Here is a 17,090-nt window from a genome sequence, read left to right as displayed (position 1 = left end):
CATATTGGATGAGCAAGAGGAAACCCACACTGAGGGAGAATCTGGCAGCGAACCCTGCCCCTGGCACAGCAACATTCAGCCAAGAGGGGCCACACCCCTCCCCGCTTCTCTTTGAGGCGCAAAGGGTTTGGACCCAGCATCTAGTGCCCCACCTTTTAGGACTTCCTGCTGAGAAATGCTCCTCCAAACCAGGCAGCTGTGAGAGCCGGTGGGGCTGTGTCCCTGAGACCCACAGACCAGAACCAAAAAGCAGTTCTTAGCAGCACGTCAGGTCATCCCTTAGCTACCCTCCAGGGCTCAGCTTGAAGGCAGCAGAGACAAGGCCCATCTCCCAGGCTTGGCCTGAAAGAGGCCTGTTTACACATCCCATACGAGGCAGCCAGAGGGTCAGACTCCTGATTTAATACAGCCTGGGGGGCAGCAGTCCTCTCTGGACACCAGGGAGGCCAGCAGGGCCTGTACACACACACCATGGGCCCCCCTCCAGGCCCCGGTAGCCCCCTGCAAGAAGCTCCTGCACATGTCTGGCATCCCGGCTTTTGTTGCTGTCCTGGGACGTGCACCTTGATGGCCTGGCTCTGGTGGCCAGCAAGCCCCCTCCCACCACCTTGTTCTAAGTTCTGCAATTTGTAGGAAGCCACAAAGGACCCTAAACTGCAAAACAATCTTGAGAAAGAAGAACAAAGCTGGAGGCATCACACTCCCTAATTTCACAGGATACTACAAACCTACAGTAAACAAACAGGTACATTGATCAGTGGAACAGAGGAGAAACTGACCCACACACATGCGCTCAATACACTGACAGCAAAGGAGGAAAGAATGTACATGGGAAAGGACAGTCTCTTCCATAAACGGTCTTGGGAAAACTGGGCTTGGACCAGTACTTTACGTCATACACACAAATCAGCACAAAATGGATTAAATATTTGAATGTTAGACCTGAAACCATAAAACTCCCAGAAGAAAACATAGCAGTAAGCTCTTTGACGTTGTTATTAATAGAGGCAAGGGAAACAAAAGCAAAAATAAGTAAATGGGTCTGTATCAAACTAAAACCCTGCACAGTGAAGGAAATAATCAACAAGAGAGGAAGGCAAGCTACTGAATGGGAGAAGTGATTTGCCAATCAAATAACTGATAAAGAGTTGCTATCCAAATATATAAAGAACTCCCAAAGCTCAATAACAACAACAAGAAAAAAATCCAATTAGAAATGGACAGAGCAAATGAATACACATTCTTTCCAAAGAAGACATGTGGATGGCCAACAGGTACATGAAAATTTGCTTAAGTTCACTCATTATGAGAGAAATGCAAATGAAAACCAGTAAGGTACCACTTCACATCTGCTACAATGGATTCATTAAAAAGACAAGAACTGACAAGAATACAGAGAAAAGCGAACATTTGTACACTGTTGGTGGGAATGTAAATTGGTGCACACCCTGTGGAAACAACATGGAGATACCTCAAGAAATTAAAATAGAACTGCCATGTGACCCAGCAATTCCACTTCTGAGTCTATCACCATAGGGAGTAAAATCACTTCCTGAGGAAATCTGTGCTTCCGGGATCACTGCAGCATTATTTACAATAGCCAAGACATGGGAGCAGCCTAAGTATCCACTGGTAGATGAATGTAAAAAGAAAATGTGATCACACACACACACACACACACACACACACACACACACACAATCAGATACTATTCAACATAAACAAAGGAAATCCTGCCATTTGCAACAAGGATGGGCCGTGACAGCATTACGCTAGGTGAGGTAAGTCAGAGACAAGTACTTATGATCTAAATTATATGTGGAAACTAAAAATCCAATCTCATGAATACAGAGACTATATGAGTGGTTGCCAGAGACAGGGGATGGAGGATGGGGAAAATAAGTGAAGGTGGTCAAAGGATACAGACTTCCAGTTATAAGATAGGAAGTTCTAGGGTGTAATGCACAGCACAGTGACTATAGGTAACAACACCCTGTGTGCATTTGAAAGTCCCGAGAACCCATCTTACTAATACTAATAGAAAGCTCGCATCACAAGAAAACTGGGACCGTGTGAGGTGATGGATGTTAACTAAACTTTTAGTAGTGATCATGTGTAATATTTACGTACATCAAATTATTACATTGTACGTGTGTTATAAATTAATCCAGTGTTATATGTCCATAATATCTCAGTAAAACTGGACAAAGAAAGCTAAACCCACGAACCACGGCATTTAAAAGGTTGTACTTTATAGTGCACCTTTGGTATTGTACCTTAATATTCTGCCACGAAATGATAGTGAGAGTAAATAAGAACTGCTTCTTTTCCTGTAATTAATAAAACATTGAGTTACTAAACTACAAACTGGGAACATACCCTACTGTTCCCAACTGACCCAGGCCAGTTCGGTCATGCCCAGCTAGGAGGTTCTTTTACATAGATACAGGTAGGCTCACATAGCTGAGACAGGAAAAGGCTCCAGGGTTCCTCTGCAGAACTTGGCCACCAAGTCATATGTTAGACTGACAGAGAGTTACAGTCCAAATGCTGTCACACATGCGAACATTTGCAATGAGATATAAATAGCTCATAGGGCCAGTTCAGTGAGTTCAATGAAGGTGAACCTCTCTCTCCCTTTCCAGTAGAATTGCTGGATCACATGGCAGTTCTTTTTTAACCAGAAGAACTGTATTTAAGTGTGCAGTTCAGGACTGTTAAATACATTCACATCATTCTGAAATAGATCCCAGAACATTCTAATCTTGTACAACTGAAAGTGGATACCCTTTGAAGAACTCCCATACCCTCTGCCTCCAGCATCCGCTAACGACAATTCTGCTGTCCGTCTCTGCGAGAGTGACTGCTCCTAATTTCTCCTGTAAGTAGAGCTATACAATATTTGTGCTTTTGTGTATGGCTTATTTCACTTAGCTCAATGTCCTCAGGTTTCCTCCGTGTTGCATCCTGGGACAAGATGGCCAATGTGGAGAAGGAAGGAAAGACTAGGACAGCTTTCATCAACCCCTGCACTCGGTCCCCCATGCATCCTTCCATCCCAGCCGGAGAGCCCTCCACATTCACACTCACCAACCGTGCACTTACTTGTTATGCACACATCTGCTAACCAACACCTACATCCTCTCTAGGGAGGCCCTGGGCAGACAGACCCCCATCCTTTATATTCTCGGGCTCCCAGAGTGGATTTCCTACAAACAGCTGTCTGTTTCCTCTGGGCTGGGTCAGCTGCCCCTGCAGTGACTGTGTCTCCGTTTTCCCACTCCTAGGACTTGGTGGCCGTTACCTGCCATGTGCAGTGATTCTACCCACAGAGTGTGCATCTCACCTGGCTGGAAAACTGCCATATGTTCACGGTTGCTGAGCCACCCATGCCCAGGCAGAATATCGATGGGACGTTCAGCCTGGGTACCTGCAGTTGGTGAATGGGTCTGTGCAGAGGTCCAAGCATGTGCTCAACTGTAAGGTGCAGCAGGAGGCCCAGCCTCCCACCTGAACCAACCTCATACTGTTGTGCACAGCCCACAGCACAGGCCAGCCCATCTGGAGCCCAGGAAGTTCACATCTCTCCCTGTGTCACCTGGTCACCTCTGATGCCTGAGAGGATTTCAGCCGGCACGGGGAGCAGTGCAGACTTGCTTATCATTGAAGTCCTGCCCAGCTTAAGAGTCCGTGACTCCTTAAATAATCAGTGCTTTCTGGACACAGCCTCATTAGATGTGGTCATCCTGAAAGAGCTTTTAATTCAGAGGAAACAGCAGTCTTGTAGTTCTACCCTCATAAAAATTCCCAAGGGGGAGTTCAGCTTATATCCTTGCTTACTGGTGATGCTGAGATGGTCATCCGCAATCCTCTTGTTATAATGTAAATTCAGAAAAAGCTATCTTCAAATTTAGTTACAATATACCTTTGTAAACTTAGGCAACTAAGCCTCTCGGAGCCTGAGTTTATTAATCCATGAAATAGTGTAGTGATACCTGTCTCCTAAGATTTTATTAAGATTTAAGTTAGATGAACACAAAACTTTAACACACATGGCTGATTGTCATGGTTTGCTCATCTAGAACATAGCATGTTGGCTTCTGTATGGTAGATGTTCAAACTGGAATTTATTGGGTCAAATTCAAGGTGAGGTTAATAGCCATTAAGAGAGAGCCTTGTGTAGAGAAAAGAACATGGGCTTGGAATAAGAAATTGGGTGCAATGTCCTGGCTCTGGAACTTCCTGGCAAAATGACCTCAGAGAAGGTGCTTCACTCACGGAGCCCAGTTGATGTCTCCCATGCCCGCTGGTACTGAGGTTAGAGATGCCTGCCCTTATCTTTGAGGCTGTCCCCCTGGGATTCAAGGTGCTTCTGGTGATGAGTTTCACAGCCCCCTCCACCCTCAGGCAGCGGAACCTGTAACAGGTGAGCTGGAGGCAGGCCTTAAGTCCTCAGTGGGAGGTCAGGGTCACTGTCAGGGCTGGTAACAGGATCCAGGACAAACGCACAAGGGGCACAGTGCCCTCAAGGGTGACCCAGCCTCAAGATAAGATTGTGAACCTCGTGTTTTCTCCAAATATCTGTCAGAATTCTCTGTCTTCCAACTCTCGTGCATTGTGTAGTGCTCTGGAGTTTGAAGGGTTTCTAATTAGGTTCCTTGGTGTCCTGGAGGTGGCGGTCCCAGGTGTGGAGGTGGGATGAAGGTCAAAGCTTTGAGACCTGAACTTCAAAGAGCAACATAAACTGTTACATATTTCAGTTTCCGTATTATGTATCTTTGGAATGAATAAGAAAAGTATGACTGAATCAACTAGGAGAGACTATCTGAGAGACTCAGAGTGCAAACTAGTGGCAAAGATGAACGTGGGTGTGGGAGAGAGTGCAGGACCCAGAAGGAGGTGCCAGGGTGTGAAGAGTAGTGGTTTAGTTTCTCATCAGCAAAACATACCCAGTCCCAGCATGACGCCTGCCACAAAGTAGGTGTTCATGAAATATTGCTGGAAATAAAACACAAATGAATTATTTCACTTCACCCTCCACATGCCCTGCCATGCACTGAGCCTGTCAAGGGGCTCAAGTGGGGAGTAGAAGCTGAAGGTCCTGCAGGCTACCCAGGAGCCTGCCCTTCCCTCAGCAGCCCCACCTCCTCCAAGGACGCACTCCCTTCCACGCACCCTTCTGATGTTCCTGCCCTCTGAGCTTTGGAGCTGAGTCTAGGACGGACTTCGATCGTGATGAGTCAGAGATACGTGGTCCTCAGCACTGAGCTTCAAACTGGCCCATCCTCCACCCACAAGAGAATCAAGCAGGTCCAGGAAACAGACTTCCAACCTGCTCTGATCAAGAACAACCCTTAATTCTCCGAGCACATTTGACTTTAATCCAGAGCTTTTGCAAGTATGATTTCATTTTAACCACATATATTTTGATATCACTAAGATGAATAAGCATTTTTCTCATCTGAAATATATAAAAAATCATCTAAAAAATATCCGCAGACCTACCATCCTATCTGTGTAAAATATTGATGTTTTGCAATTACCGTGTTCTGTTCCCTTTCAAAACACTGTCCTGAATTTGGTGTTCATTATTCTCCAGCAACATTTTACACTTTTATAACATAGGTATAAACCCTTAAACAATATTTAACATTACTTTGCATGGTTTCAATTTTATATAAATGCTATTACACTGTACACAGCATTCATGAACTTTTATTGAACAATAAAATCCCACAGTTTGTGGGATTCATTCATGTCAATATATGTATCTATTTTATTAATTTCCACACTCTACAGGGTTCTGTAGGAATATGTTACCATTAACGGATTTTTCTCAAGGTGGCAGTAAAGCTCTATGTAATGTTTGCTGGTACAACTTTTCAAGAGGCATACATCTTTGTTTCCCTTGGGCCCTCCTGTCCTTCTCCTCTGGTCCAGCAGGCAGCTGTGTTGGGTATCACATGGGGGCTTTTGCAACAAAAAAGGTTTTCTGTTGCTTAACAAAAAGAGATTTTGCTCTTTCCATTTACACCTTTGATCCAAGGATATTTTTGTGAGAGGGCGTAGGGATCTTGTTTTTTCTTCCACGAGGATAAAGTATCCAGCGTTCACTGATGTGCACTCCCCCCTCTGCCCTTACTCGAGTTTACATAAATCTGTGTGTGTGTGTGTGTGTGTGTGTGTGTTTTATGAGCTCTTTGTTCCAGGAGGTATTTGTCTACCTCTCTGTCAAAACTATCCTGTCTTGATTTTAATAGCATCCACTAAGTTTTGATACCTCCTTTAGACACGTTCCCACCTTTTCTGGTTGTTCAAAGCTGTCCTACCTATTCTTGGGCTAAATGGATTTTAGTACCTCTTTGTAAAGTTTCATGAAAAGTCCTTTTAGAATTACTATTTTATTGCTTTACATTTATCTATTAATTTGGGCAATTTCATGTATTTCCAATACTGAGATTTCCCACTCATGGACATGAGATACCTCTATTTAGGTTTCGCTTGTGAATTTCAATTCACATATTTATATGTTCTTTTCCCCAAAATGATGTTACACATCCCTACTAGAGCTATCTTTAATACTCTCTAGTTTATGAATCTTTAAAAATTATCAGGACTGTTGTTAGTGGCTTTGATTACTACATAGCATTCTAATTAAGCCTAGAAATTCAATCTTATATCCAATGAACTTACAACTCTCACTACTGATAGTAGTATGGACATTCTTTCATTGGTAACTGTTATAACATTAATCTAATAAACTAAAATTCATTTTTGCCTCTATCAAAGTTACATATGCACACATTGAAGAGTCAAATGGATCTAAACTTCTACATATGCAAACTAAGTCTCCCTAACCTTCCGCCAATATCCATCTCCCAGGCGCAGCCACTTTCAATTCTCTTAGTGACCAGCCTAGATTTTACTGCCAAATCTCACACAGCATTCTCACGTGGCTCCTTCTTGTTTTCTCACTCTCAAGCATTATTTATTGGCTTCACATGATGGAAGATGGAGATAGAATGTTCTCTTCCTTCTGACCTGGTGACACACATACACGCTTTCTATCCCCATCCCCCTAATATCACTATGTTATAATGCTATGTAACCTAACAGTCCGTGTCTACCTTACAAGGACTATGTGATTGATATGTAGCTGCATCTTATAACATTCCCAGTTTTAACTTACATTGATCCAGTCATGTGTGTGTTTGTGTAGCCACCATAATCAGCACACAAAGCATTTGCATAACAGCAAAAGTCTCCCTTGTGCCAGTCTTTCAGAGTGGCACCCATCCTCACCATACCAGACTTTGGCAGAGACCAATATGTTCTACATCTCGTCATCTGAAGCATATTATATAAATGGAATCAGAAACTATGAGACATTTTAACTTTTCCACTCAACATAATGTCTTCCACAAGTCTCAGGTCGTTGCACATAAATTATTCATCCTTTTTATTGTTGAGTAGTATTTCTTTCTATGGATGAACCACATTTTCTTAACCATTCAGTGATTTTTGCACATTTTGGATATTTCCAGCTTTTTGATGATATAAAGAATGCTGCTATATACATTTGTGTCCAGGTTTTGTGGACAGAAGTTTTTGTTTCTCTGAGATAACTGACTGGGAGTGTGATTGCTGGGCCATAGAACCCACATCCTCTCCTGCAAGAGGTCAGAAAATGATCCTTTCACCGGAGGCAGGCACATACAAGTTGTGAGGTCACCAAGCGCCATGCATCTGGGCTGTGTGTTACCAGCTCCATCAATCAAAGGCTGGAATAGGGAGTCATTCCAGAGCAGACCTGATTCCATCCCAAAGGTGAGCAGGCCTGGTGACCCTCTTCCTTCTCCAGCTGGGAGCTCTGGGTTTGGACAGGCGCAGAATGAGGCCACCAGCCAACCACATCCTGGGGTCCTGGTTTGGGAACTGGGGAAACAGTCCACAGCCACAGATCCTTTTGGCCTGGGACTCCCACATGGGGATTCACCACAAAGACCTCAAGATGGGGAGAGGGGCCCAGAGGCGGGTGCAGAAACCCCAGGCAGGCAGAAAGCTTTATTTCTGCTGGGTTGTCCAGGGTCCCCTGAAAACCTAAGATGAATAACTCCTCACATTGTAGCCACCTTTCCATCCTGACTTCCATTTCACAATCTAGAAGGAGGAACTCTCTAGAATCTAAACTCAGGGCTGTCTCACAGCTTCTCCACCCCATCAGAGGCACTTCCTCTTCTATCACAGGAGGCGGGGCTTCTCTACTGTCCACAGAGCGGAGCCTGGTTCCCAGCCCAGGTCTGGACACAGCAGCCTCCTCGGGTGTCCACAATGCCCATCCCTGCCTCCTGGCCCCACCCTCCTCCCTGCCTGCTGCTGAGTCTACTGCTGGGACTCACAGGTGAGTGTGGCCGTGCAGTAGAATCTTCTCCCGCTGCTCCTGGTCCTGCCCCTGCCCCTGGGTTAGGGCTCGAGGTTAAACCGGATGCACCACCAGCACTGCCACAGGCCAAGGACAGGGTGTTACTGAGAGCATGAAGTCAGGGCCTGAGCATTTTCTCTGGGGATCCATCACCTGCAGCTGATGACCTGAGGGTGGAAACAGATGATCCTTCAAACACCACAGCCACAACTTTGTGTGCGTTAACTGGTCTGTTTCTCACCACATCCCTGTGTGATAGCTCCATTACCCCTGATTGGCAGATGCGGAACCTGAGAGACTAGCCCAATGGCACCTACATGAGGCAGTGGAGCAACCAGGGTTCAAATTCAGGCCAAAGAGCTCCACAGTTCATTCTATCAACCCTGCTTTAACATGTGCTCTATTGAATCTGTAGATTGCTTTAGGCATTATTGACCTCTTAACAATATGAAGTCTTCCAATCCATGAACATAGGATATTTTCCCATTTGTCTTTAATTTTTTTCAGCCATATTTTGTGCTTTTTCATGGAGAACTCTTTCATCTCCATGGCTAAATTTACTCCTAAGTATTTTATATGTGTTAATCTAGTGTAAATGAAATTGTTTGCTTAATTTCCTTTTTAGATTGTTTGACCCTAGTGTTACAGAAAGGCAGCTGATTTTGTGTGCTGATTTGTAGCCTGTAAACTGGCTGAATTTATTTACTAGCTCTGAAAGTATTTTTTAAATTTTATCTGGAAAGGAAATCTTTAGTGAAGTGTAGTTGACATACAATATTATATTGGTATCAGGTGTAGAGCAGAGTGATTTAACAATTATGTACATTATGACGTGCTCACCATGAAAGTGTAGTTATCCTCTGTTGCCATACAAACTTATTAGAATATTATCAACTGTATTTCCCATGCTGTACTTTTCACCCAATGACTTATTTATCTTATAATTGGAGTTTGTATCTCTTTATCCCCTTCACCTATCTCACCCACTTCCCCACTCTCCTCCCATCTGGTAACCAACAATTTGTCTCTGTAATTATGAGTCTATTTCTGTTTCTTTGGTTTGCTTTCTATATTTCACATGTCAGTGAAATCATATGTATTCAACTTTTTCTGTCTGACCTTTTCTAACAGTTTTTTTCTGGATAGATTCTAGATTTTCGACATATAAAATCATGTCATCTGCAAACAGAGACAGTTTTACTCCTCAATTTGAATGCCTTTACGTTATATTTTAGCCTAGTCACTCTTACTAGAATCCACTATTGTGTTGAATGGAAGAAGTGAAAGTGGGCATCTTTGTCCCATTCCTGACCTAGGGGAAAGCTTTCAGACTTTGACCATAGAGAATAGGGTTATTTGTGGGTTTTTCACACATGACTTCATTGTTTTGAGGAATTTTCCATATGTTTTTACTTTATTGATCATTTTTATCATGAAAAACATTGACTTTTGTCAAATGGTTTCTCTGCATCAAATCTCATTTTTTTCTCTTATTCTGTTAATGTGGTTTATCCCTTTAATTTTCATATGTTGAACTATCCTTGCACTCCAGGAATAAATCCCACCTGACCTTGGTATATAATTCTTTTAAGAAGCTGTTGAGTTTGGTTTGATAGTATTTTGTTGTAGATTGCTGCATCAGATTTCCTAAGAAATGTGGGTCTGTAGTTTTCTTGAGGTACCTCCATGTGATTTTGGTACCAGTTTAATGACGCCCTGAGAATGAGTCATAGAATGTCTCTGAATGTTAGGAAGTCTTCCTTCCTCTTCAATTTTTGGGAAAAGTTGGAAGAGTATTAGTATTCATTCTTCTTCCAATGTTTGGTAGAATTCACCGCTGAAGCCACATAGCCCTGGGTTCTTCTTTGTTTGGAGATTTTTGATTATTGATTCAATCTCCTTACTAGTTATATGTCTATTCAGATTTCTGTTTCTTCATGATTCAGTTTTGTAAGTTCTGTGTTTCTAGGAATTTGTCCATTTAATCTGGTTACCCAATTTATTGGTGTACAGTTGTATTACTACTCTTTTATAATAAATATTTTATTTATATAAATTTGCTAGCAATGTCTTTCTTTTATTTCTGAGTTTAGCTTTTGGGGTCTTCTTTCTTTCATAGTCAAATTTAGCCAAAGTTTTGTCAGTTGCATTGATCTTGGTTTTGTTGATTGACTCAATTGTTTTCTTAGTCATGTTTTATTTAACTGAGCTTTATTAGTTCTTTCTCTTTGCTAGCTTTGGATTGGAGTGTATTTTTTAATTCTTATTCTAATTTCTTAAAGTGTATAATTGTTATTGGTTTATGATATTCTCTTTTTAAATGCATGCATTTACCACTGAGATTTCCCTCTAGCACTGCTTCTGCTGTGTCTCACAGTTTTAGTATGTTGTTTTCATTTGCATATTTCCCAAGATATTCTCTAATTTCTTTTGTGATCCTTCTTTGACCTTTTGTATATTAATAGTGTGCTTTTTCTTTTCCATGTGTCTGTGAATATTCCATTTCTCCTTCTTTTATTGATTTCTAATTTTATTTCATAAACCATTTCACCAGTGCACTGATGAAACAGCCCTTCTACCAGATTCCAATATCTGCTCTGTCATTCAACCTGCGTGACAATGTCTCATACATGTTTTTTCTATGGCAACTGATTTCTGTAACGCTCAGGACAAATGAGTGCGGTAGGCAGTTCAAAGGCCACCAAGGAGATCTATGTCCTCACCCAGAACCTGTGGATATTTAACTTGATATGGGAAAAGAGATTTTCAGTAGTGACTAAATTAAGACCCCTGATAATGGGGGGATTATCCTAGATAATCAAGCTTGACCCAGTATAACCACAGGGCCCTTATAAGAAGGAAGCAAGAAAGTCCCAGTTAGAGAAGGAGACGTGACAACAGCAGGAAAGGTTGGAGGGAAAGGAAGAGAGAACCTTGAGAAGAGGCAGGGGGCAGCTTCTAGAATTGGAAAGGCAGGGAAAGAGCCTCCAGAGGAAACAGGGTTCAGCAGACACTTTGACATAGCCCAGTAACACCAGTCTTCTCGTCTCCCACACGATAGTAAATTTCTGTTCTTTTAAGCTGCTAGGTTTTGGATGATGCTTATAGCAATATTCAGAAACTCGTAACATGATTATATAGGAAAAATATTGCAGGACTTGAACAATACTTTTCTTCCTATTGAAACGCCACGTGCACTGTATGCCAGGAATGCTGCACACCACGTCACTTGGTTCCCTCAGGCCCCCAGGGGATGGAGCAGAGCCCTTCCTAAGCTGTGGATTTCCAGGGAAAAGGTAAGTAGCTCCACAGAGGTTCTTGCAGTCACATGCACATCCCACAAAATGCATCCATCACTCCTGCTCACAACTCAGTGATCAAGAAAAGTCTAGGGTCCCACCTAATGCCAAATACACAAAGTGCCACACACCTTGAAGCCAGAAAGTGGCCAGCCAGAAATATTTGGGAAGCATGACCTTTCCAGAGAGGGCTCAGTCACTCAAACCTGCTCTCTGCCACACTGCTAAACTACTCTGTGCCTCAGTTTCCTCATTTGTAACAGGGTCTCACCATGCAGGCTCCTTTGAGGGTTGCATGTAATGGACAGCAGTGTGCTGAGCTCAAGGCCCACTAATGGCGTGAGCTCTGTCATGAGTGTTGATTTCCACAAACATTTGAGAAAATATGCAGGATCATGTAAAAATGAGCCAATAATGTATTTTTTTCCTCCAGGAGCAGCAGGAGAGGAAGAGCTGCAGGTGATTCAGCCTGACAGGTCAGTGTCGGTCACTGCCGGACAGACAGCCACTCTGCACTGCACCCTGACCTCCCTGCTACCCGTGGGGACCATCAAGTGGTTCAAGCAGGCTGGACCAGGCCGCCAGTTAATCTACAGTTTCAAGGGTAGACAAAGGCTCGTTCCCCCGAGTAACAAAAGCTTCAGATGCTACAAAGAGAAACAACACGGACTGCTCCATCCGCATCAGAAATATCACTCCTGAGGACACTGGCGTCTACTATTGTGTGAAGTTCCAGAAAGGGACCCCCGATGTGGAGATTAAGTCAGGCCCAGGCACTCGGGTCACCGTGAGCGGTGAGTCCAGCGTGGGCCTCCTCTGGGCCCTGGGGTGGGGCAGCCTGTCAGTAGGAACACCCTCTACCCTTTGAGCAACACTGAGGAGCCTGTGGGCACTGGGAGTTCATATTCATGAGCTGATTTCCCCGCCTTGCGCAGCTCAGGGAGGCTGGGGCCTGGAGAGGCCCTTGTTTGCTAAGGCCCCCTGCTGGTGCATGGAGGGGAGTCTGTCCCCATCTGCTGGCTCCACAGCCCCTTGTGTTTTCCAGTCCCATCCAGCCATTTGGTCCAGGGCTGAGGGACCAGAAGCCTCAGTGACTTGCCCAGTCACAGGACAGGCGTCCCGCTGCCTCCAGGGAGCCCTCCCTCCACGGGGCCCAGGCTCCTCTTCCCAGAGCACTTACTGAGCCCCTGCTGTGTGCCAGGCCCTGCTCTGGGCACTAGGGGGCAGCAGTGAGCAGAGCAGGCCAGGCTCTTCCCCGTGAAGCCTCCCTTCTCCTCCCTCCGAGGAGGAGTCCCACCGGGCAGGGAGGGGGACACTGTGTGTTTCTTTATTTCATCTTCACAAACGTCACACTGAGAAGAACTTCCCAAGAGACACAGATGCCCTGTTCAGGCTGATGCCCTGGGTGGGGAGATGCCAGAGTTGGGCATTTGTTGTAGGTCTTTCCAAACCCATCCTGTGAATCAGGGACCAAATCACACAGTCACTGAAGGCTCTGGGCAGGGCTGGGATGTCTCTGAGTGTTCCTCACCCAAGGAAAAGGTTTCTGTGTGGGTGTTAGGGGTTGTCCCACTGAGGCAATAGAGCTTATTTAAGGCTTTCTGCCAGAGTCCCAGACCCTGAATCCTGGATTGTCAGTAGAGGAATGACCCATCCAACCCATGCCCCCATGTGCACAATGGGAGCCTGAGGCCAAGGGATGACAGGGCACATTACTCATGTCACACAGCCAGTAGTGAAGGCATTGACTAGAGTCCGCATCTGATTCTGGGCTAGTTCCTTCCTGTCCTGACATTGAACACACTCAATGGAAGGGCCTGGCACATAGTAGATGCTGAATAAAAGCTTGTTACACTAAACCAAGGAACAGGGAGCAGCCATTCTCCTTTTCAATGGTTTCCCCAAGTCCAGAAAACCCTCCCATTCAGAGCCTGAAGCCTGAGGTGATTGGAAACCTCTCCCTACCCCTTACCCTCAGCCCCTCCTCGCCAGTCCAGCATGCTTACCAGCACCTAGAGCTACCCTTGTTTCACAGCAGTGCAGCATCCCAGACGGGTGGAAAGAGCTCTGTCATTGTACAGTGTGCTGGTATGGAAAAATTTTTCCCCACCTTGGGCCATAAACAGCATGGATAAATTGTCCTGCATCACTCTACTCCGGTGGGAGGTGCCACCTGGAAGTGGCCTTGCTAGGTCGTGGGACTGGGGGGTGCATTTTAACTTGTGTGGATGGTACTAAATTTCTCTGCTGGACAGGATATTAAGTCGACTTTCCCCACAACCCCTGCACGTTGTCAGGGAACATGGCTTCATCCTGATTTCACAGATATTACAGACGTTCCCAGGGGAGCCTCCAAGAAAATAAGCCAGAATGGAATGGCCAGGACACCTTCCCACGGAGCGCTCCTGCTCCCAGGGGCTTCTTGCTCCCCCTGCCCCTGAGGAGGCACAGAGCCAGACACCCTGTGCCGATCCCAGCTTCTCTGCTGGGGAAACCTTCCCATTTTACACGTGTGTGTATCTGAACAGACTGGAATCCCCTCCAGCACGTACTGCTCAGCCACAGTGCCTCCCTGCCTCAACACACCAGCTGTCCCTGCTGAAATCTGTCCTTCCGCTTCTCAACCTGCCTCTGGCATTTTGTAAAGAAAATGCAGGAAAATGTGATCTGGTTTGCACTTTGAAAGCCTTGTTATATTTCAGGCTTGTTATATTAAAACAAGATGGAGAGAATCATAATTTGGTGGTTTCTACTGCTTTTCTACTGCTTTCCTGGTTGTTGCTCAGAGGCTGCAGGGGGCGGGGCTCTGGGACTTTTCTTGGTGTTTCCTCCAGGCTTTTGTTTTGCCTTCTTAAAGCCAAAGAGCAATTAGGTAGCTTCAGAACCAGTAAGAACCAGATCTTACAACAGTATAGGTGTTATTTATTAATTGCCTACTATATGCCAGGTTCTGTGTTGCACACACACCCTCACGCATCTCACCAGGTTTATGTTTTGATTCACTTTGAACAGAAACACACACAGGTTCAAGAATGAAGAACAGAGGAACTAATGTCAATCAGTTGGGCGAGCAGTAAGATGCGCTCTGCCCTGTTCTCTCTGTGTCCCTGGGCCAGCCCCGTTTCTTCCCGATCGTCATCCCATAAATGGGACCACACTCAGGTCCCCTGCCCAAGGCTGGTGGCAGGATGAAGAGCAGAGGGGCGCGCAGGGATCAGGCCAGGGTCAGGAACCCGACTTTCTAGAAATGGTCGCTGATCACAGCGTCTCCTCCCTCCAGGAGCATCCAGGCTGCTGGTGTACTTATGACTTGATTTATTCTAGTGACACCTCCTTACTATGTCCTCAAAATGTTTGATGAGCTTTAGGAAGCAAGTAAAGTATTTTCCAAGTGCGAATAGTTGCCCTATTTGCTGTCTGCTGACTGTTACAGAAGGTGCTGGGTAATAATGAACAATTTGGAGAAATGCTGTGGGACCCTCTGCTGGGTGAGATGCTCTTGCTGTTGGTCACTGACAGTGTTTGCTCTCAGGACACAGGGAGGTGTTTCTGCTGCTTCATAGGCCTGTGTCTCTGTCCTTGAAAATAATTAGCAATTAACAAATTGACGTTCTTTGTTTTCTCACCATTCAGGGATCTTTGCTTTCAACCCCAAAACTGACCCAAGAGAAGAACCCAGGGTCAGAGAAACCTCCCTTCTGTTTCAAAATCATGTACTGGCACAGATTAGGCCCTACTGGGACATTTATGGAAAGAATGAAAACTAAGGAGTAATTCATAAATACCTGAAGGGACACTTCTGGACAATAATTAAGTCTGGGTCAAAGGTAGTTCTATTTGCTTGGGCTTGTGAATCATCTTCTGTTTTATTAAAAGGAAGCATATTTCCATTGACCCTAATGGCACCCCCAGGAAGGAGACACAACTGCTGCCTCTTGTCCCCTCGCCAGCCTGGTTCCAGCTCTCTTGGCCGTCCTGCTGAGCCACTGCTTCCCCTGCATTTCCTTCTCTAAACCCTTACCCGGAAGTTGGTACGGTTCCCAGGGGAGGCCAGTTAGGAACAGTCAGTACAGGGTGAGAACGGTCAGTAACTTTGTTCCTGTGCCCGGATGGGCGGGAAGTCGGCTGTCAGAGGAAAGAAGGTGGACACGAACCAGGGCCGGACCTGCATGTGGCTCTGCCCTACTGAGCCCCCCGGGAACCTTGGTCCTTCTGTGTAAGGGGTGGACGGCGACCCCGCCTCCCAGCGCAATGACAAGGATTAGACGATAGTGTGTTTCACACACACTCTTAACAGCGTCACATGCTTATCGTTAGTGGTGATAATCACAGTCATGCTATTTGTTTATAAATCTCCTTTTGTAGCCAAACCCTCTCCTCCCGTAGTCTCAGGGCCCACGGAGAGAGCCACGCCTGAGCAGACAGCGAGCTTCACCTGCCAGTCCCACGGCTTCTCCCACAGAAACATCACCCTGAAATGGTTCAAAAATGGGAACGAGCTGTCGGTCTCCCAGACCAACGTGGACCCCAAGGGAGACAGCGCCTCCTACCGCATCTCCAGCACAGCCGAGGTGGTGCTGGCCCCGGGGAATGTTCGCTACCAGGTCATCTGTGAGGTGGCCCACGTCACCCTGTAAGGGGGCCCCCCTCTTCGTGGGACCGCCAACTTGTCAGAGACCGTCCGAGGAGACGCCCCTCACACCCAGTGTGAGCCCACTCCTGCGCCCAGGCCTCCCCCTGCTCCTCCCCTTGCTTTTGGCTCCAGGCCTTGAGTTGCCTGGAGTCCAATGCCTGCCAGTCCTACCCAATCACCAGGTGCCTGGATGTGCCAGTCACTTACTGCTACTTGAATGGCACCTGCCAGGCCAGCCCCTACCAGTGCCCAGCACTGAGCTCGGTAGTTGCATTTACTTTACCAACAGCAACTCACAATTACTGAGCACCTTCTGGGAGCCAAGCCCTTTGTGGTTGGTGATTTCGTTTATTTTGCTACAGTTACGGTGTTCCTACTGCCTGCCAGGGGCTGGGCTTGCGATTTCACTCATTTTTACCCTAAAGGAGCTGCCAGTCTTTGAGCACCTACTGTGTGCCAGGCACTGTGCTTAGTCATTTCATTCATATGCAAAGAGCCCTCAGTGTCTGGGCACCACTGCATGCCTAGCACCGTCCTGGGTGATTCCCTGCCCTGTGGGAGCTAAGCTGGGGGAGCTGAGCTATGCAGCCCATCCTCTGTGATCTGTCTGTTCATAAGGTCAGAGCTTCTGCCCTGTGCTGTTTCAGTTCCGCCCCGTTTGGAGGTTTCACAAAGCCCCGTGGCAGGGAACCAGGTGAACGTCACCTGCCAAGTGAAGAACTTCTACCCCTGGCGC

The 17,090-nt window shown here is 45.8% G+C and overlaps 1 pseudogene; it reads left to right on the top strand.

The window, feature by feature from the left end:
* Nucleotides 1–8,277: 8,277 nt before the first annotated feature.
* LOC118967997 (signal-regulatory protein beta-1-like) lies at nucleotides 8,278–16,508 on the top strand (annotated as a pseudogene).
* The last annotated feature ends 582 nt before the right edge of the window (nucleotides 16,509–17,090 follow it).

Source organism: Manis javanica, chromosome 5 (genome assembly GCF_040802235.1).
Source record: "Manis javanica isolate MJ-LG chromosome 5, MJ_LKY, whole genome shotgun sequence".
Classification (NCBI taxonomy): domain Eukaryota; kingdom Metazoa; phylum Chordata; class Mammalia; order Pholidota; family Manidae; genus Manis; species Manis javanica.
Note: the sequence above shows the minus strand (reverse complement) of the source record. Positions and strands in the feature narration are given on the sequence as shown.